We start from the raw sequence: 22355 nt of genomic DNA, 5'->3' as shown, positions 1-22355 counted from the left end.
TGTTTCTTCTAGTTGCAATATATCCATTTCACAGAGATGATCCACATTAGGCTTTGCTAATTAGTATTTTCAAAACTCAGATCAAATTCTGAAGGCAAGGCTCAGACTTGTCTTTGGGCAGAATTTATATCTTGGGCCTCTGACCTCGGTGTTCTCAGAAGGACAAAACAATTCTCAAACACTTCCTGTAATAAAAATTTCCAGGTCAGTTTAGCTTTCTTGGCCTTTAAAAATGTGTTTTCTACTATATTTGGTGCTAATGATTAGTTGTTTTTTCATAAGAGTGCTTGCGGAAGACAAAGTTTAGCTACTAAGCATGCCAATGTGTTCACAGGGAACTTTGTGCAAGAGATGTTTATGGGTAGCTGTTCTGCTATTGATTGAGTAAATTATGGCAATTGCTCTAAATAGCTTCCTCTTTTCACCTCTGATCAGCCAGCGATGGAGCAGAAAAAACTGGGTGAGAGAGAGGTCACCAGCCTAACATCAAGAACCAGAAACCTTAAAACAAAACAAGTCCCTCTGAAGACTTTTGCCAAGACATAAATCTACTTAATGCAGCTTTTGTGTCTAATTTCAAATAGCCAATGGGAAGAAATTTAAGTTGATTCATAACAAATTAATAGGTTGTGGTTTTTTTTGTTTGTTTGTTTTATGTATTCATGTGGTAAAAATAAGATTTGGGAAGATTTTTGTGTGTGAATGAAATTTTTTTTCTAGTTCTTTTGATTGCAAGAAATTAGTGGGCAAACTGTGCAGTAGTGTAGTTTTACTGAAACATGCTTCTCCAGTCCTTCATCTTTATCTTTAAATACAGGTCCCATTTCCTATGTATTTCAAATCAGATATAAGCTTTTTTCTACCAAATATGGCTCTATTACAATAGAAGCTAGAAGTAGCTGTTCTGTATTTGTCATGATGAAGCAATCAGAGAAATGAAAATTGTCACCCAGAGGAATTAAGAGCATGAGAAGGAAATTGCTTAATTGCACAATGAATTAGCAGTGTTTTTGACAGGTCAAGAGACAATGGGCATAAGCTGAAACACGGGAGGTTCTGCCTAAACCTCCTATTGGGAAACTTTTTTTTTTTTAAGTGTGAGCACTGGCACAGGCTGCCCAGAGAGGCTGTAGGATCTGCCTCCTTGGAAGTCTCCAAAAGCCACCTAGACATGGTCCTGGGCAAGCAGTTATAGGTGGCTCTTCTGGAGCAGAGAGTTGGACCAGGTTATGTCCAGAGGTCCCTTCCAACCCCAACCATTCTGTGATTTCAGGCTTAGTTATTTTATGTATTCTCACCTCTCACAATGGTATGCTTTAATCTTTCTGTTTTTTTTTCTTTCTCTGCTGGACTCTCACTCTCTCCCCCAACTTCTGTCTTTGAAAGAAATAATACCTGTGACACAGAAGATTTTAAACAATGGTAGTCCCACTTCTGGATTTTGAGTAATAGGGGAAAATATCAAAGGCATAGCTGTGTTACCTTTCCCCTTTCCTACTGGAAAAATTCAGTATTGATTTCAAAAGCTAAAGGTGTGAGTAGTGTGGACTAGTGCTGACCCCAGCATCCCCTCGCCCTCTCACCTGTCCACAGTCACTAATGCACCTTTCCCTCTTTGGGTTAAGCATGATGCTTAGGTGTTGCATCTCGGTGTGGCTTGAGTACTGGGCCAAAGCTATTCTTCATTTGTTCTGCTCCTCAGGACAAAGACTGAGAGTTCAAATTTAGTTCTAATGTTTCTGCCCAGCCACAGAGTCAGAAATAAAGCATATTCCAGAGCAGTTCAGTAAGTCAACTGGGAGAATAGCACAGGTTACGTCAGTTCATGTAATATTCTCTAACGTAAACACACTTTCCCTCCCTCCCTCAAAATGAAGTGCGTCTCAGAATCTGCATTTCCAGATCTGAAAATATCCTGCAAGGAACTGGAATACCATGTCTGCATTCCCTAAAATATTAAATAAATTTGGGTCAAATTCAACAAGACAAATCTGAATCCCTTGGGGAACATGTAATTAGATTTTTTATAATTTTGTAAAGCATTTTTATTTCTGCAAAGGTATGTGGCTACTGTTACATCTCTCAGCAGTAGTGTTTACAGAATATAAATGTTCAATTTCCATGAGATATGGAAACCTAATGCAAATACCAAAAATTTTGAGCTATTTAGACTGCACAGCAGGCCAAACAAAAAGACTTCATTTCTGTGATTGACCTACAGAGTACTTTTTGATAGAGAAAAATTGGTGTGCTGATGCTTATTCTGTCAAAAGAAGAAGAACAAATGGAAAACAAAGCTGAAAACCCATGTAGTAAACAAGCAGATAAATGCCTCCCAGGCCTGCCTCAAGCTTCCACTTTTGCTACCTTGTGATGTGATGGGGCAGTCTGTAGATCCAGCTTGCTAACAGATTTTCATTCAAGCACCAGTTGCTGTGGTAACAGCATGAAGAGCAGATCAAATGGATGCCAGGACCAGACAGGTTTCTCTAAGAACTCCCTATATGTGAACGATTGGTGGTGACCTGGTTCCAAAAGGTTATCAAAACAGATTTGCACTGCAGCTGATTTACTGTTGCCTTCTCCAGGGGTCTGGACCTTGCTTCTGGTCCCCTGGGGTTTCAGCAGAAGCTCATGGACTTCCCCTAAAGGAACTGCTCGAGGATGAACAGAAGTGGTAGTTTCACGCCTTCTCATTGTCAAGGGCTGGGCTGAGTGGAGCCTTGGGCTCTGTCAAAATGTTGAGTAATTATCACATGATAATCACGCATTGGAGCTTCTCCCATGCTTAATCTGATTTCTGCACTGAAGTTGCTAATAACCCACTTAAATTCCACCCACATGTACTTTGAATATAATCGGTTATATTGGTTAATTTTTCATGCTCGAAGTTATGTGATGTTCAAGGTTCATCATCAGATTTTTGATCTCTTCTGAGGTCCTTTGGTTGGTTCTTCTGCTTCTAAAATTGGCTCACTGGATTCTTATGAATGGTTGAGTTGAAATCATAATAATGATCTGGTGCTTCCTGTTTAGCAAAATTCTGAGTTTCTCTTACTGATTTGGAATGCTCGGTTTTCTGTTTGTTTTTGTTTCCCTGAGAAATGTGTGAAGGGAGTGTGTATCATGGGTTAGATACAATTAAGTGGGTTGGGCCGCTCAGTGTTCCAGCTTTATCTGGGAAGAGGGATGGAAGGCAACTCCTTAAACATTCCTTGCTTCCCTTCCTCTCTACCTCCAGAATTCATTCCAACATGCTGATATGTTTAATCTTGATCCAATCTGGAGTATATTGAGAAATTTTAGAGAAATAATGCCAGGCCAAAGGTTTTGGAGCATTTGGGAATACGGTTAGGGCATGGGCATGCCTGTTCTATACGGTCGATGCATGCTCCTTGCCCCCTGACCTGGCTGCAGTGTACTGGCAGCCTCACAGCTATGTAGTTGGGTGGATAAGAAGGTGTGGATATTGATTTAAAAGGCTTAAGATCTACTTTTTAAACACTCATTTTATACTTTACAAAAATACATCTGAAGTCCACTCACAGAACTGAGGAAAGTTCTATTTTCCACTTTAAATTGCTGCATATTTGATACTTTTGCATACAGTGTTAGGCAATTTATGCCTGGCTGTGCCCCTACGGGCATGCCATGGAGGTGTCAGGTTGTCCTCTGGTCTTCAAGCCTGTTGCTACATGGAGTATCCGTCCAGCCCGTGCAAATAGCAGGTCATTTTGGACTCCTAACATTTTTTCTCTCCTAGTCAGCAAGCACAGCTCTAAAAATGTCAGTATCAGGAGACACAGTAAGTCTCCACATCAATTATATCCTGTCAACCACTTAAAGTAATTAGAGATGAGGACGTGCTGGCTAAATTTACATGGAGCACGTTCTGTCTTCTCCTCCCTTGCCTGCATATTGCATTGAGGCTGCAGATATACCACCAGCACAGCATAGGCACCAGGGGACACGTTGTGCCTCCAGCAAGTGCTCTGGGCTCTTTGTGGAGGGCAGCCCCCAGTTTCTCTGGACACACTAAGCGGATTTGTCTGCCCATGCTGCTGAAATGAACCACAGTCTACTGTTTCTCAGTGGAGGCGTGCTTCACACATCCACAACGAGGAGTTTTAGAAGTGATTAGTTTGTGCAATTTTAGCTTTGCGCTTTGAATATGTAGATGAAGAGAGAGTGCTTGGCCATAGATAGAAAGCCAGAGGGGAGCAGACCAAAAGAAGTGTCGGAGTTCAGAAAAACCCCTGGAAGTGAATGGGGAGACTGGGGCATTTATAGGACAAGTTCAGTGCCTGCTAGAATAGTCCATCCATGTACTTGTGGATTTGGGGCATGCTTTCATGTGACTACAGCAGGTCTGGGAGACATTCTTGAACAGGAACGAGTCTTTTAGCATCCACGCGTTATGTTGGAAATGGTAAGATTTCAGCCTAAGTTTAGTATTCCCAAAGGGCCAGAGCTCAGCCCGTGAAACCTGAGTTTTAGGCAAACTGTTGACTCTATATTGGCTCAGGATGCCACATATCTGAGTTTGTCAGAAAGCTCAGCTCTCTGTGTACGTGGAGCCACGGTGTTTAAGTCCCCATGGTAAAATGCTGCCTCATACTGAACTGAGACTGGCGTTGCTTTTCTAAGGTTAATTTAGCTGCTGTTTGCTGAAGTTGCTCACTGCTTTGCAAATGGAATAAAATTACCAGGTGATGGATTCTTCCTGTGGCAATGTGGCAAAAAATTATTCCCTGGAGAGGAATCCACACGCAGTGTCGGCATCACTTAAAACTGCATTCACGACCTATTTTGGGGAGCTGACGGGACTTCAGTCCCCCGGGTCTCATCTAGTCGAGGATGAGTTGTACTCGCAGGCAATTACTAAATCAGCATTAAGATTGCTTCATAGATCGTCCTGATTCCTTGATCTTCCAGTGCAAGCTGTTCAATAAAGCTCTGGGCTATTTAGGAGAATTTGCTGGCTGAGAGCCTTCTTGATAACACCCCTGTGCTTGTATCCCGACTGCTCTTGAAGGTATCTTAGAAGCTTTTAAAAATGATCTCTATATCTTATCTGTGCAGTAAGGCCCTAAGTTTCACACTAGCGTGTACAGATATTCCTTGAATGTTGGCAACAGCTGGAGGATGAGTGTGTAGAAACCTTCCCACTGGAAGCTGTTGGATCTTCCCTTTTCCTCAGCTGATTTTTGTCTGTTTCCATCATCTGCAAAATATACTGCTCCACGCCGTCTGTGAGCAGCATTCAAACAAGATGTATTCATTGTAGAAAAATGGGACAACCTGAATCTCAATGAGCTTGCTTTTTAGATCTCTCAATACTGGCCTATTAGAACCGCTTTTCACAATAATATAGAGGACCTGTGAAGTGGAATAACTGTCCAACCTAAATATGCATTAATAATAAATAAATACATACTTGGAGATGCTTCTTTGCCTTTTGCACAGAATAAAGTCTGGACATTTAGATCCAAATATGAGTTTGAAAAAAAAAAATCCCTCTAATTCTAATATTTACTTAAATGTTTTGGGTTTGTCTTTTATTTCAAAAATATCTTTGTTTTTCCTTCACACTACCCCCGAAGCAGTTTATATCCCCTGATGCTGTTCATATATAACAGCACTGGGATCTTCAGTGTGGGGAACCTAGAACCAACCAACCTCTGCTTGCTTTTGCAGTGAATGAGCTGCTGAAAAGGGAAAATATAACCAGAATTTGGAGGAAAACTAAAGCAGGAATGGGGAAGGAGATCTTAGTCTGTGATGTGGATTTGGAATTCTGCAAGCATATTCACACGAAGGTGAGGGAGGTTTTGGCCTTAATAATGTACCTTTTAATATGTTCATAGAATATTACTCTTTTGATATCTTTACTGCATTCATTCTTCTGTGAAAACCCATCTTAAATGGAAAAAAAGCTCTTATTGCTGGGGTGTCTTACATCGATTCCCATATGGAAGGTTACTCTGGATAGCAATGTAATGTCTGAAAGCCATGATGAGGCAGACCAGAGGTCCATATAGCCTCTTACAGTGTCCAGATCAGAGGAAATTAAAAGAACAGGGAAAGCAAACCAGGCAGTCCATTAGTACAACTTCCTAGCAACCTGTGCACTGTAGTATTGCTGCTGCTTGAGCTTGAACTGGGACCTCAGATGGATTTTTCTGTCCTCAGTTTGCCTAATTGCTTTTTGAAGCTGTAAAAAGTGTGGGTGAACTTGTGCTGCTGTGAAATACAAGGAATTGAATTCTGAATGAGCTGCTGCATTCAGAAACAGGAGAATCAGTTCAGAGCAAAGAAGAATTGATCCCCACAGCTAAGCCTGCCACCATGTGCTAAATGTACTGAAGAGCAATACTTTGCTGCTGATGTCTGCAGTGGAAAGAAAGAAGAAAGGAATCTTGTGTGAAATCTAGAGCCAGGATGCAAGTTTTGCAAGAACAGCTATTATTCTGGTCAAAAACTAGCAGGTTTCACATCCTGTTTTACTAAATAGTGTTGCTTCCAAAGCAGAGATTGCTGCCCATTGAAGAAAAATGAACCTTTCATATTACACACAAAAAAAATGGCATATATCAATTAGGCTGTGCAAGCTAGCTAGCTTTTGAATAGGAATTTTATTAGTGATGCAGGCTGTGTTTCTGAAGAGAATTTCCTTATAAATATTAGACACACTAGCACTGGTTTATTTATTCTCTTTTTTCCTTCTGGCTAGCTTGCTGTTACTCTGCTCCATGTACATTCCACATATTTAACTCAGAAAACTAAATGGGAAAAGTAAATGGTGCTTTCTTTGTGAAAATTCTTTGCTTATTTTTGTATTTGCCATAGGCCTTGTTTTTTTTTGTAGTTTGTTTTTGTTTTTATTTCTAAATCCATATTTGAATTTTTCCATTGAAACTTAAATTCTGATGAAGAGAAACTTTCATGGAAAAAATGTCTTTTGATCAACTACACTTATGAGGTTTCACTTGTCACAGATCTTTTATTCAGCTTCTCATCTTTTTTTCTTTTTTTTTACCCTAAGGATTATGGGAGAAAATTCTTATACACATTTTTATAGTACCAGATACTAATAAGTAAGATCTAGCAAAATAAAAGATTCAGCATACTTTTTCAGAAGGATGCTTTGGATGAAAGCAACACACAAGATGAAATATGCATGTTTCCCAGAGAGTAGTTGGCTTGTAAACTTTGAGTTTTACCTTTGCATTTTCAGTATGATTTTTTTTTTGCCTATTCTGATATAAAAAAAGCATAACACAACCTTATATTCCTTAGACTGTTTAGTACAGCTGCTGTTCTCTCTTGTGTAACATTTGCATCTCATCTAAACACATCATATTTGAATTTCACTCACTGATGAAAAAATATTTTTTTTAATTTTTATTTTTTTGGTATGTGAATCATACAGGTGATGATATGTGGTCTGGAGTCTCATAAGTGCAGCCTAAAAGTAGTTCTTGCTAAGTGGTGTGTGAATCTACAGGGGAAACGCTTTCTCCCAAATCCCATATTGCTGTTCTCTGATATTTTGCCATTACTCTTTTTAAAGAACTCTGTAAAGGCTTTAGTTTCACCAAGGATTTTATGGGAGGATTAGCAGCTTTCCAAATGGAAGAAGACAAAGTTAGGTTATGTTGAATGGTGGTTTCTTTGCCATATGAAAATAGTATTGCACATGAAGATATTTTGAACCACTTAGGTTGTCCCTAGGAAATGTCCCTTTTTGCAACCATGGAGAAAATGAGAACTTCATAGCTCCTACAGAAATCAAAAGCTTAAGGAAGATACCCAAAAAGATGGACATCTGTTGTTCTCTCAGCATCTCAGAGGTTTTGCTGAAGAGGGTGGGTTACCTGATTTATTGTAGATGGATACAGGAATGAGAAGAAGCAGGAAAAAAAAAAGTTAGTTGTTACTTGGTTGGTTTGTTTGTTGTTTTACTGTGCTTTGCTTTAGGTGGGTGTTAGGCCCACATGCTAAAGTACAGGAAATCACAGACTATTCTCATGCTCTGAATACTGAGAGCGAGGTTTAGCTGGCGTACCCTGGGGAAGCCCTACTGTCTTTGCTGGTACCCAAGTAGCTTGTGCCATTTATGTATGTTTGCTACAACCAAGTTCTTTTTTCACATGGAGACATGCTCTGAAACCAGAGCTCTAACTGAAGTCAGTACTGGCTGTGCACCCTCTGCCTTCTTAGAAATCAGCCTAAGGAAAAATAATTGTGTTCTCTCCCCATTGCACGAGAGAACTTTCATCTGTCTTTAGATCTAGAATTCCACTTTCAGTAACATGGAAACTATTTTAGTCTCACTTCATTTATTAGACCTCAGTGCCCAAGTCACTAATCAGTCCGAGAAGACTGTGGTACTTACAGTAATTTGTTTGGATGTGTTTTGAGACTTCTTGACAGTTCTGAGTGCCGTGGCCATGCCAAGCAATCCCATTGACACTTTCTGGCCAAGACCAGCTCTAGAAATGTGTGTGGCAGAGGCCTTAGTGTTCTCTCCTGCCAAAACACCCAAATCTGGGAAAAGTCCCAGAATGAATGTGGTCATCTGGAAGAGAATATTGATGAAGGATCACCTCCTTTAAGGAAAACCAAAAGAACCCAGCAAAATTACACCCCCTTCCCCTCCTGCCCTTAGGAGAACTAAGCTGGATAAGAGGGAGATATTTTTGTGCAGAGATGGAATGAAAGAAGGAAATGGGGGAGGGTTGCTTTTCAAGGGTATTCAGATTCTTTTTTTTTTAATAAACATCCTTCTTACAGGAATGTTCATTTTTAAACATCCTGACATCCCATCCTTACACTACACAGCCTGATTAACACTCCATCAGAAGCCCTCTTCATGTTCCTAGATTCTGCTCACAGCAGGGGCGAGGAGAATCAGTTCAGGGATTACCTCTTCCTTATCCAAAGGAATGATTGTGACAGACAATTTGAATAATCCCTGGGGTCAAAGGTTGCAGGTGACAGGGATTTGGGAACTCCTAACTTGGAATCTCCCTGTGCTCTTCCTTAGTAAATGTACGTATGGAGGCTCGGCCTGAGGAACAGGTTTGCATGAAACCAATTTGCATTGCTGTACAAAGTGCAGCGGTGCGTCATGCGTGTCTTCCTCCAACACTGCACCCACGAGGTCAGAAAGCAGAAATGCTGATGAATCATGTTTGCGCTGGCAACCTCCTACTCAGGTTCCTTCCCAAACCTCCCTTCGGATCATCGGATCATCGCAGTGCCTTTTGGCACACAGGTGGGACAGCTGGGACCTGCCACAGTGCTTTTCTCTGCTCCTGGTGACATCTACTGGCAGAACTATCTCAGCTTGGGCATTTGCTGCTGCAGAAGGTAGCTTAGATATACACCAGGTTTAATCTATATACCTAAATGCAATGTAGAATTTATTAGTGTAAAGGTTTTTGTATTTGTTTGGGTTATTCTGTGAGCAAAGGGAGGTAGATTTGTAGCAGGAAGGCAGGGTTCTTGACAATGCTGAAATGAGAGCAGAATAAATCACTGCAGTGGGTTTTATAGGCAGCACTTCAGCAGAGCTATGAATAAATCGGGTAATGCTATCATTGCCTAGAAAGCATTTTCTGCGGCTTAGTTTAGCTTGCTGCTTCTGCTTTCCTTACACAAGGGCTCTTTTGGCAGGAAGCATCACACTGTCAGAGGATACTGAAAGCCAGACTCACTACAGGAATCTGAGAAGGTGCTTTTTGTTTATAGTCAATGCTTTCTGGCTTTGGCATGGCACGGGCTGTTGGTTTAGGAAACAAGGGTAAGGCATGCTTTTCTTTCTGCTCATGGCCCCTCTTTATGTGCTTTTACTTTTTGGGTCCTGACACTGAAAATAAATCCCCTGAAAGAGAGACCTCATAAGACCCCAAGAAAAAGGAAAAAAAAAAAGTGGAGAAAGAGCAAAACCTGTTTTTTTCTAGCCCTTTTGGCAGGCAGAAAGTTCTATTTGGGTAAGGCACAGATTTCAAAACAAAAACAAACAAACATACAAAACCCAGCTATTTAATGATGATATTCCAATTTGAGTCTACTGTCCGCATTATTAGTGATGATATATTTACATTGGTCTGTGAATTCAGAGGCAAAATCCAATTTAACTTTAATGGTTAATTCTTTGGGGGCTTGAATTCCCTTCATGTGCCTGCAGCTGTTTTGACTTCACCCAGAGCTGTCCTCTGCCTGCCCATCTCCCAGCTTTTCCGTGTAAACTTGCACAAGGTACTGTATGGCTCAGTTGATATTTGAGAGATTTCTGAGGCCTGCTGGAAGGGAAAGCATTTTCCTGCTGATAGATTAAAGTACTTGACTGAAGACTAAGCATAAACATTGTCCACATTCTCTGTGGCTTGCTCCTGTGAAACATGAACACACTGGAGATCCTTGCTGACAGAGTAGGAAAATCAGAGCCGTATTCAAAATGTTTTCTAAATCCAATACCCAAGAGCTGAAGTCAGGCTTGCTCAGTTCTTCTGACTGTGCACATCGATATGCACACAATTAAGCACAAGAGACTGGCCATGTGATAAGTTCTCATTGATCCTGTCCTGGCAGCATTGGAAAAAGAACAAAAAAGTATTCTATGGTAGGCGTTCAGTGCAGAAAAACAGGTATTCTCCCTCACTGTAAGGTTCTGAGTTGGCAGGGCATTCCCAGGGGTTTGTACTTTTAATAAGTTCCTACAAGAGTCCTAAAAATTGTAGAGTAAGCATGGCAGAAGGGACAGTAAGAAAGTTAAGCTCTCTGTATTCAGAGGTAAATTGGAAATAGTCAAGCACAATGATGGCCTGTTGAAAAATTGAGACAAACATCCGAATATTGTAAAGCATATTTAGTGCCACAAGCAAGAAAAAATCCTGTGGGGAAAAATGGGATCAAACAAGAATCACTGAGTCATGGAAGGCAAATCAAGATTGCAAAAAAAATACTTGACTTTGGTATATTTTCCTATGCATTTGTGTTTGAGTTTGCAACAAGCAGACATAAAAACCCAACACAGATTTGGATTTTTGAGGACCCCTGAGGGGTAAGTATACCCCTGAGATTCTGTTTGCTCTCATTTATAATAATTAGTAATTTAAATATGATCCTATAAAACATATACTTTAGAGCTATGTCCCGAGCTGTTAAGCAGAGCGTTGCTACACTCACTGTCAGATCATTATACAATATCTGCTTTAACTTGTCTTCTGTTAATTACAGCTTAGAAGATTATATCCAGGAAGTTTCCTATACCAGGAAATACTGGTCCCAGAAAGACACAAATGCCCAAACAAGAGTTCCCTTAGTGACGCAGGCACTTTCTTTTGTAAATGAAGGTGTTTTTCCATGAAAGTATTCTCAGTTTGCCACCATTGCTCTTGTGTAAGAGGTGGAAAAAAACCCTGCTGCTCTTAGGCTACAGCTGGGCAATGAAAGAATGATGTTGTGAAAGAAAACTCATGAGTGATGATAGAATAATAAAAAAAAAAACTCACCTTAAGCTGCTTTACTAGGATGTGTCTTTTGGAATATAGCCACATCGGAAAGGACATTGAAAGCTTTGATGTTTTGCCTCTTAAAAAGAATAGTGTTTGTATGTGATATTTTTTTTGATATCTCAAAAGCAAGTCCTACAGATTTCCTGAAATTGTCTGTACCGACAGAACAGCAACAGAACAGTACAACAGAAAAGGAGGGACTCCTGAGAAAAGCTTGTGATAAGCAGAAGGTTCCTGTGATCCCATGGACCGCTGTATTCTTGGATGGGTATTTTCCAGTTATCTACCTATAAGATGTAACTATAACTTACAGGGAGTGACACATTTGTCACTGTGTTGAAACTCTAATGACCCACAGCAAGGTAAACTAAGCTGTACCCTCACACAGTTGTTTCTCTGAAATATGCTTATTTTTCTGTGCAGGCTAGGATCACAGGATGGCTAAAGACATCAGGAACATCTTGTGAGCACATTTGGCTACTCCTGCAAGCAAGGTCAGCTATTTCTGTCAATTTTACACATAAAATGATAGGCTTACAGATTCTTTTTCTGAATGCAATTTGTAAGAAAACTAATAAATCATCTCTTGATAGATACTTTAAAGGTGAACAAGAAAACTTATGTAGTCGAATGCACTTCAGTGCCTGTCTGCACTGACTGTCCTCAAATCTAGGGGAATTGTAGGCCTGGGAACATGGGCACTGACTGGTGATGGCCAAGTCTGAGTGCTTGCCTGTGTTCTTTGTCCTCTTTCCTTGCCACAAATATTTACCTTGCTCTTCCTTCCTTTCATTTCTACAGGTAATTCCTTGCCATCTCTTTCCACTGTTCAATATCTTCCCTGTTGTCTCCTTGTCACAATGAATGATCTAGCAATAGTAATGCAGTTATAGAGCACTTAAGCAATGTAGCTTCCTGATGGGATCAAGTACCCAAACCTAGGAGGGGAATTCTGGTTTTGCAGCAGGAAAATTTGAGCTTTGTCTCCTCTTGTGCTTGTGAGCACTGAGTTCATGGTGTGATGATGTGGCACCTTGGAAATCAGCTTGTAAAAAATGTAAAATTAAACAGGCCCACAGATTCATTAAATTTGGTAACAATACACATCGTTCTGCATTGCAGATCTCCACTGTGGGTGCATAGGATGCTGTTCTTAATATGTTTTTAGCCACCTTGTATTTCACCAGCCAAGAAAGAGCAGTATTTTGACAAGTCGTAACAATTGGCACTGCATACCTAAACGTACTAATTTTCCTGACGACCGAGCCTTTGACGGATGATTTTCGTGCAGTGCTGTTCGGCAGCCGGAAGGTGGGGCACAGACTTTGCTGGTTTGTGTCGGTATGCTAAGAGTTGGATGGTCTGATGCTGAGCTCTAATTTTGTGATTTATTAGGTTCAACAGAGATAAAGCAGCAGCAGATTGCAGATTAACGTTTCAGAAGTAAAATACGAGAAAATTTGAATATTCTTTAAGATCTCTCTCAAAACTGAAGCATAGGCAAGAAATTGGGGAATAAAGAAGAGCAGGGAACTGAACAGAAGCCAATGTCATGTGGCTGTCATCTGCCTCTGGTCCTGAAACTGTTTTGGGCAGCAATTAACTGGGAACACTAGGTTGCACAGATTTCAGCATGAAATGTATGTATTTTCTGTATTATAGCAAGGACCAGGCAAAATCCAACTGAAAAGGAAACAACTGCATTTGAATATGAATATTTGAGGTTTCAGTTCTAGGGTGACAAACAGACAAATGTGGCTTATCATGACACAATAACAACAATCCTGCTTTGGTACCCATGAAAAATTTGTTCCACCCCTCCAAGCTGGCGCCTGGCTTCAGTGCAGTCAGTGCACACCTCTGTTTAGGAGCACATAGTAAAAGGGACATTCAGATTTTTGGAAAATTCCACAACTGCCCATAAATATCTGCTCTGAGAGAGCATTGCTACTGATTTATTAAGTATGCCACAACGTTAGCATATTTATCCACTCCAAATTAACTGAAACTGTTTGTGTAGTTTATAAAATTGCATCCTCTGGATGTACTTCCCAAAACACCCTGCAGGTAAAGTTTTGTGTTAACACACCTCGTTAGCATCATGTCCTAAATAGCAATGGACTCGGGCTTTTCCATTGAGAAAGAAACTGTAGAGTCAAAGGCCTTTAACTACACAGTGGCACCGGTTCCTAAATATTTGTGTCTGGCATATGTTCTGTGCTGCATCTGAGCTGCTCTCAGCTCCTGGGATGAAAGGTAATAATGAGAGTGCTACAATAGCCAAGTGCTTTATCAGTCAGAGGCATCATGAGAAAGCCTTCCCCCTGCCCTCATCTCCCACACCTGAGAATACAGAGACACATTGCACAGCTCATCTTAAAACCTGCTGGTAATTTACGCAATAATAGGGCCTGTCAGAATTAGGCCCTATTAAAAATTACTCATGCCCTAGAAACCGCCATCTTCCTCTCCCCCCACGTTTTCCAGGTGAAGAAGAGAATTAACATCCAATTTTCAGCTACCAGTGCCGTGACGCTACTCCTGACATTGCTGCTGGTGCTATAAAAGCAGGTCAGTCTCCCTCAGGTCTGAGAGCCTAGTCTGTGGGAAGAGTGAGTAAAAGCACTCCTCTAAGTCAGGTAAGGTCCTTCCTTCTCAGCTCACTTTTAATTATAATTGCTACCATCTTCCCTTCTTTTGTAAGGGCTGCAAATCCAGTTGGGGATCTGGCAAGCTGATCTCTGACAATATCAAATGTTCTAAGAACTCTTAATCGAAGGCAGCCCATGAAAGCACCCTGGGGAGCGCTTTATTCTCTGTGTTTAAAAGGACATGAAAGTACAATAGTTCTCTTTATACTGGTACAAAGCAGCCAATTGATCTTGTCAGTTTAATAAATAATACAATTGCTTCCATCAGACACTGTTAATAGACTCCTGTCTGGACTAATGTTGTACAGAATGGTACAAGTACAGCAATGCTATCTGCCCGTGTCTGCCCTGGATTAACCACCTCCCCCTTTATCACCTGAAGGCAAAGCTTCCAGCAACAGTCCCCGAAGGGCATCAGGTCTCCTGATCTTCATCTCTTTCTTCATTTTAATGTGTGCTCTTGGAAGAGACAAGCTAATTTCCTGATGCATCTGTTGTCTGGCTGGTTCCTAGCATTTGTACAGATTCAAAGAAGCTCGAGAATATAAAATAAGCAGCAGGTTTGCTCTTTTTTTTTTCTTCCTTTTTTTTTTTTCCTCTTCTTTAAGTCATTCACTGTCTAAGTGGGCTCAAGATGCTAAATTTGGATCCTGCTTTCCAAACACTGCAAAAGTGCAGGAAACTAGGGTGCAGCTTCTTGCCTGGGGCATTCTGAATACAATGACCAGATATCAGGAAAATTGAAATGAAGGTTTGGACAGAAGGGCACACAGCTCAGGGGTTTGGGTTGTTTCTGGTTTGGTGCCAACATAATCAGACCATTTTGAATGGGCCTTGAGTTTTTGGACTATCTGCGCTGCTTTTTAGGTGAATATCAGACACAGACACAACAGAGTTCATTCAGAAAGTGCTGGCAACATTAGCAGAGGGGATTTAATTTTTTTCATTGTCTTGGCTTTGTTTTCCTTTTTCTTTTCTCTGCCATGACACAAAGTGGTTCTGCATTTTGCAACTGAGGTCCAGGATAGGCAGGAAGAGGATGTATTTGTCATTGGAAAAAAGATTCCAGGGTTTTCAGGACCAGAATGATGTGCTTTGAAAACAGTTCATTTTACAGCAGTTATGGTTTCTACATATTTACATCTATTGACATAAATATAGCCATCTATCTACATAAATATATGATATATGTATATATGTGTATATGTTTATATATAATATATATGTGCATACATATGTACAAATCTAGTCTTTCCTTTCACGTTAGAGTCCCACAGGTTGTCTCCTTGGTCTGTGAGAGACTGGAAATGCCTCTCTAAGCATAACTGAACTCTCCTGCTCAGCTTGACTGAAGAGAGAGCGTGGTGAGTAAAAAGCTAACATCCTCTTCCTCTTGCTTGCAAAAACAATCACCTCTGATCTTAATGCTGGAATCAGTTATTCCACTGTTAATGAAATTTTGTTTACCAGTAATGAATAAAACAATGACCAACAAGTAAAATAGAAGCTAACAGGTTATTTAGATTTACTATGCTTTGGTTTTCTCTTCTGCAAAAGTTAGGCAAGTAACAGTGCCAGAACTCAAAAGGGCATTAGGGGGATAAATAAATAATTGACATTGAGCTGCTGAGACATTTCACGTATTTGGGCAACGTGTGAAGGCAAGAGATTTGTGTCTAAGCAGAGAGATGTTCTGGTTGAGCAACGTGGTCCTAGAGCATCAGAAGTCAGCAGGCCTGGGACCCTTTCGATCAATGGGGAAAGCAATTTCTGGGAATTTAATGCTTCATCCCCAAAGCCTTTCTGTATGAGCCAGTCTGTGCTTGCAAGAATATTGCTTTTGAATCATTGCTGCATTGCTTGCAGAGAAAATACACCACCGCTCTCCTACTTAAAAAACTCAAATGCTTTATATTTTAAATTCAAACACTAATTGAAATACAGATTCCTTAACTGGTTTTAGATATAGCTTCAGAAAGAAAAAACAGTCCTTTAAATAACAAAATGTTCATGCTGAAAAACAGTTTGCTTTACTCCCACACCCACTTTGAATCGAGGCTACTGTGCTAGAAGGATAAGACCCAATAGTGCCTCTAAAGCCACAGTCGGTGTTTGAAAGGCAGCTCTGTGCTCCTCTTTGAGCACTATTGATACTTTCAGCTGTGGCATGAAAGACCTGGAACTCTGATCTCAGGTTTTGGCAAGTCAAGTCATTCAATTCAATTTCAGAACCGTGCAGCTGTGAAGCTTTACAATTTTTGATGTTTAAAAAGGCAGGGATTATTTCTGTTCTCTGTGATTTGCGAGCAACCGCTGTTTCTGTTAGCAAACCCAGGAAGAAAGCTGTCTGTCTGATGTGCATGGACTGTTACTGATACCTGCACAAACACCTGAGCGGCTATTACACATCTGGCTGGGATCTGTGAGATCAAAGCACTCTCTGGCACTCTGCTGCCCTTCGAACACCTTTTAATTGGCCATGAGCCCATGTATTAGGGCCTGGGACTGAGCTTTGCCTCCTTGGGTCACTGGGTGAATCCAGCTTAGGTCTGTAGGAAACTGGTCGGTGTTCTCAGCCGCCTTTCTAGTGGGGGGAGGGTGGCATCGCTCTTCCCATTGCTCTGGTTCTCATACCTGCAGAGGGTTGGTGTATAGACACTGAATTTGCAGCTGTTGATCTTTCTCAGAGGGGGTTTCCACAAGCTTGGCTGAAGCCCATTAGCATGGGCTGTTTCGTGGGGATACTCCAGGTGCCCTCTCCAGAGGGACAATCTGGCTGGCCTTCTTCATCTTGCAAGTCACGGGTCAAACTGTTCATTTCCAGCACTGCGAAAATATTTCATAAGCTCATGTCTGGGCACTTCTTCACATGGGATTTTCATATACATTCTTTTATTTCTGTTAGAAATTGGAGGCCATTTGGTTTAGCTCTGGCAAAACAAGTGGAGGATGTCAGGGCTGGGATGTGAACACAGGCTCTGTTCTGCAATCAGAGCACGTTCTTCTGGACACTGTCCCCGCTAAACAATGCAGCATCATGAGCATGTCCATGTCAGGGTGCTGCCGAACCGCTGGTCAGCTTTGTTTGTGGCCCTGGTTGTTTCCATTTCCTAGTAGAGGAAAAGCATCTGGCATTGTAGAAAGGGGCAGACCAAGGGTTCTGTGTGGGGAAAAATCATGTACCCGCATGCTAACCATGGGACCACCTGCTGCTAACCAGCCCACGGTGTTGTGCATTGTTACTGAGCAGCCCTCTGAGTCATGACAAGGACGCTGTTCTGAGGGCACTGTATGGCGTAGAGCGCTGCTTGGGTGCTGCACAGACAGATCTGAGACACAGGTGCCTCCCGTGGTGACCTCAGCCTGGACAGATGCAGGATGGATGCGTGGCAGGGACTTAGGAGTGGTCAGGGCAACCTGGGCTAAGGGTGGGTGTCAGGACACTGACAGCACTCCGAGCATGATGTGTGTGTGTAGGGAGATGAGACATGGGCAGGTGTGCCCTGTGGAAGGCAGAAACCAAAGTCATGCTGCAGGATGTCACTTTTGAGTAGAGTGCTCCGCTAAGGCTCCATTTGTGCTGTGCTGCTCACCTGCTGTTTGCAGCCAAGTCTAAAGGCAGCAAGGATATCAGTGCCTTGCGAGATTAAATTCTTTGATTCCAATCTCTCTAGCTAGAAAGTATGTTGTTTCATCTAATGCTTGTCTCTGTCTGTTTTAGGCTGTGGCGCCTGCTGTGAAAAGGTATGCATAATGAAATGATTAAATCATGCGTTTTCAAATAATCAAAGTCATGCTGTTTCAGCTATGCTGAAATCCTGTTCCTCTTATGAGACATCCAGCCAGATTCAGAATTTCTTTTGGATTTTGTATTTCTTAGTAGGACTCTGGAAAAAAAAAAAAAAAAAAAAAGAAGAGAATCTGGCTAAGGCCAGTTCTGCTCTCCTCTATGCCCAGGGCCAGATCTGATCACATTCACATTCTTCTTGTGTCGCCACAGACAGAAAATAACTTTGCAGTCTGATTTTATGCTCTAAAGAAAATCATTCACACTGTGACAGCACTTCAAAATATTTCAATCCTTATTCTGTATATGCTGCTGGCTATGACTGCAGTGCAGAAAAAATGCTTCACTGAATCTGTAGTTATGGGAAGGGGTAAAGCTTCCAAATCACTCCTTTCCATCTTGATTTTGTAACTAATCCCTTGTCCCTTCTGTATCTCAGTTTGAGATGTCTCCCCTGTAACTCTGCACTACTTCACACTTTGGCATTCCTGATGCACTTAGTTGCTCAACACTGCTTAAAAACTGCACAATAAGGTCAGGTGGTGCTACTTGGGCTGCTACACAGAGAATCAGCTCCCAACTGTGGGAAGTTTCCCCAAGGAAATGTGCCCTGGCACAGACGTGCTGAGGGGAAGCAGCTCGTTTCCTGCTCCCCAGAGAGGGATGGAGTTCCCTTCTTCCTAGGGGTGGCTGGAGCAAGGAGCCTGAATGCTGCTGAAGTGCAACCAGATGATAGACTTAGAAGGATGGCCAGGAGGGGATGTGTGATAGGAGCATGTGTGGGTGTGATGAAGTGCAAAAAGATGGAACAAAGAACATCTGAAGTGAAGGAAGTGAATCAGAAAGACCTTTACTGTCAGAGACTCTCACCAATCCACCAAGGTAAGGTCTCTTAAAAGGATGCTCTCAGGGCTGATTGACGTAAAATGAAACATCCTGTTTTGCTGTGGTTTTTGTTTGTTTGGTTTGGTTGTTTTTTAAGGGATGAGCATGTATGTGTATGTTCCCATGTTCTGCTCGCTGGAGTTATTCTCAAACAGGAATGATGTTGTCCAGGTGGGCTTTCTGACCTCCCGAGGTCATGGAAGTGACAGGGAATGGATGGAGGGTAATATGCTCATTTTAATGAAGGGACTGTATTCACAGGGAAGGTGGCACAGCAAATACAAGAGAGCGGCACTGTAAGATATTTTTCTAGGTTGATTCTTGCAGATGCAAAATACAGCCTCGGGGAGGAGAACGGTGAGCATATCCCTCCCTCCTCAGAGTGCCACAGTTAGGAAATTGAGTAACAATTGCAGTCTATCTGAGAAGGCAGAGAAATTTAATTGAATAGCAAAATATCAGATCTGCATTTCAAATGGAGGAATTATCTTTTTTGGGCCAAGCAAAAGTGTTTAATTTTGACAAAAGGAGATAAGAACTCATCTGCTTTACCATAATGGAAACTGTCGCAACCAGGCTCATTTTTATTATGACAGTGTTGCTCCAAGAGGCTTCAGATCCACATGTGCAGTTCTCCATCCTGAAAGCACAGCACCTCAACCCAAATGACACCTGCACTTTCAGAGAGGTGCAATTCTGTACTGCAGTGAAAGGGCTCTGGAGCATATGGCTGCAAAACTGGGATGCCGCCCTTGTCCCTTTGGTTGAATATTGAAGACACTGTGGCAATAGGATAGAAAAAAATACTCCTGCAGAAAGCATTGATCACAGGCATTGAATATGGTAAACCTGGGTAGCTCTAAGCAGGCAGGAGATGGAAGAAAAGGAAATAATCTGGTTCTGCATTAAGACAGAGTCAGTTTGGACAACTGCTTTCATTTGCAGTGCAGAACAAACCGAGCATGCAAAAAGCAAAGAGTAATTTCTTCTCTCCACATGAACAAAGCTGGATGGTTATGCTTGTCGCCTTCAGCTTTAAAATGCTGCTGCAGAAGGCAGCCGGATGGTGTTCTCTTTTGCTCTGCTGAGTGGGGCTATGTGGGACGGGGTGTGATGCTGCTGTGGAAAAACCCACCTGGACGGAGGAGCTGGACAGCTGGTCTCAGACCTCTCCTGTTGAGCACAAAGTTTTCCCAACTAGCTTTGCCTTGCAGCTCACAGAGATGAGATATCCCCTACTCTTTCCTCATCTGACATGAAGCTTGTAGGGACAGACATCCATGATTCACCCACTGGTTTGATCCTGCACTTGGAGCTGCACTGGTGAGGGGGATTTCACCCAGCCGGGGATCCAGACAGGCTCTGTTGGAAAGCAGGTTCCCAGCTGAAGCCTCTGTGTAGAAACTGGTTTACAGAGTTAATGTCACCAGTGCCCAGGTCAGATCTCAGCCTTGCAGGTGTCCCCCTCATTCACTTGGCTGCTTTACCTCTTCCTTAAACCCCAAACTTCAACCATCAGCCAAGAGGGAGAGAAGAGCTGTGTGTGGTTTTAGAGTCTTCAGTGCAATCTATTTGAAAAATGTCTATTAATAAAAGGTGTAAGGCCTTTAGCAGTCAAGAGTAAAATGACTTTGTGTAAATAACAAATTATACCAGTCCATATTGATTTTTCCTGTCTGAGCAATTCCCAGATCAAATGTGCTCCTTTTACAAGTCAAAAGGTGATTTTTCTAACTGCAGTCTCTCCAAACTCTGAAGAGCTAAAACCCAAGTTTTTCTTTCTCTCCTTCATCACCACTGTAAATAAAAACCTCAGAGTGAAGACACGCCTTACCATTTTATTGCTGATCCATAAAGCTTACTTTTTAAATAAGAAAAAAGCTTCCCAGATCCATAAACCAGGCACAGCTATCAAGAATAATTGCACAGTAAAGCCATAGCTGTGTGCAGCCTTTATCCTTCTGAGCATCCCGAGTGCACTGCCTGACCTGCAGATGCATCCTCCATCGAGTCTGTTCTCTTCTGACCAGCCTTGCTCTGCTTGACTCAGGCAGTGACAGCCTTGTGCATACAACGGTGACAACAAACACACAGCACAGCAGAGAGCAAGAGATGCAAACATCTGAACCATTAAAAAAAAAAAGGCTTGGTATGAGGTGAGCCTGCAGTTCAGTTGTTACCCACATTCTTTATGCGTTGTTGAGCATGGCTTTGATTTGGCCCTTCCTCCTCAAGGCACACCAGGCACGTCACAGTGTTGCTGAGAGGTTTGTGGCTGATCCCGCTGCCCTGAGATCTGCTGGCAAAGCCGACAGCAGCAGCGATGCTCCAGGGCCATGCAGAGTCCGGGAACGGGCCCCACAGCCTACTCGCAGCATCGTTGCCTTGGGTAGCATTGTGCAGCCAAGATGATGGATTTTTAGGAAATGAATGAATTTAACATTTATTCATGAGTGCAGTCTCTGAGAACTCTTAACATCTCTTTCAGTGACGACAACAAGACTGACATTCCAAAACAGAGGAAAATATTAAATACCAAAGGAACATCCTATTGAGGGAAAGGAAATCAAGTTGATTTAACTCCAGAAATCAAAATTGAATACTTAGAATATTTCTTTCTGTACTACTGATATCAACTTATTATTATTATTTTTCTGAGCAAAAATGAACCTTCCATTTTCTTTTCTTTTAAGTTTCTTTGATTTCTTATCATGAAGGCCGAGTGAGTGGCACTGACTTTCCTTCTAGGACTTTTCTGAGGAAACAAACCAGTGAAGAGGTGACAGTGACCAGACCTGGACTAACAAAGCTCTAATAAGGTAGAACACATTGCCTGAAGCTATGCCAGAGGCCAGCCCACCAGGACAGACTAATCAGGGCATGGACGATGATACCTCTGTATTTTGGGTTTTGTCTGACCTTAACCCTCTGTATTTTGGGTTTTGTCTCACCTTAACCTCCAGTCCCGCACTGGAACAGCGCACACAGCGCTTGGTGGTTCCCAGGCTGCCATCAGCAGCAGTCCTGAGGAGCCTTACTCCAAAACCCTTCACTGGGAAGGAAAATCGTTTAGAGCAATTCCTCTGAAGAGGAAAAGCTTAACAGCATAGTATACTTTTGTGTGTGTGTGTGGCACAAATCTTTCTGTCCCCTCAAGGTTCCTAATTTTCCAGATTTCCCAGCTGTTCTGTACCCACATCTCTCCTTTCAGCTCCCTCCTTTGCAGCAGGACCCAAGGGTTTTGCACCCAGTTTTCCCTGATTCTCATCGGTCTGAGAGATGTCCTAGTCATAAGGTTAGAGCTGAATACCAGGCATCTTACACCTGCAGAAAAAAAAGGTTGCTACTTGGTTATTTCCCGTCTTGTTTTGTGCATTGTGCTCTTCGTATTCAAGCAGAGCACCTGATCTTTCTCAGACAATTTCTCTCTTGTTATTTTCTCTTATAGTCTCCCACAGCAACATCCCCAAAGTTATCTAATAAACAGGGATGTTATGACATCCTTGC

The 22355-nt window shown here is 41.9% G+C and overlaps 1 long non-coding RNA gene across 1 annotated transcript; it reads left to right on the top strand.

Annotated features, from left to right (window-relative positions):
• Positions 1–11969: 11969 nt before the first annotated feature.
• LOC118248274 (uncharacterized) lies at positions 11970–21885 on the top strand. The gene is made up of 6 exons (XR_004778704.1): positions 11970–12019; positions 14013–14096; positions 14559–14736; positions 15444–15540; positions 17898–17920; positions 21597–21885. It is a non-coding gene; the product is annotated as an uncharacterized LOC118248274 (long non-coding RNA).
• The last annotated feature ends 470 nt before the right edge of the window (positions 21886–22355 follow it).

Source organism: Cygnus atratus, chromosome 10, assembly GCF_013377495.2.
Source record: "Cygnus atratus isolate AKBS03 ecotype Queensland, Australia chromosome 10, CAtr_DNAZoo_HiC_assembly, whole genome shotgun sequence".
Lineage (NCBI taxonomy): Eukaryota > Metazoa > Chordata > Aves > Anseriformes > Anatidae > Cygnus > Cygnus atratus.
This window is presented reverse-complemented; position numbering and strand designations above follow the sequence as displayed.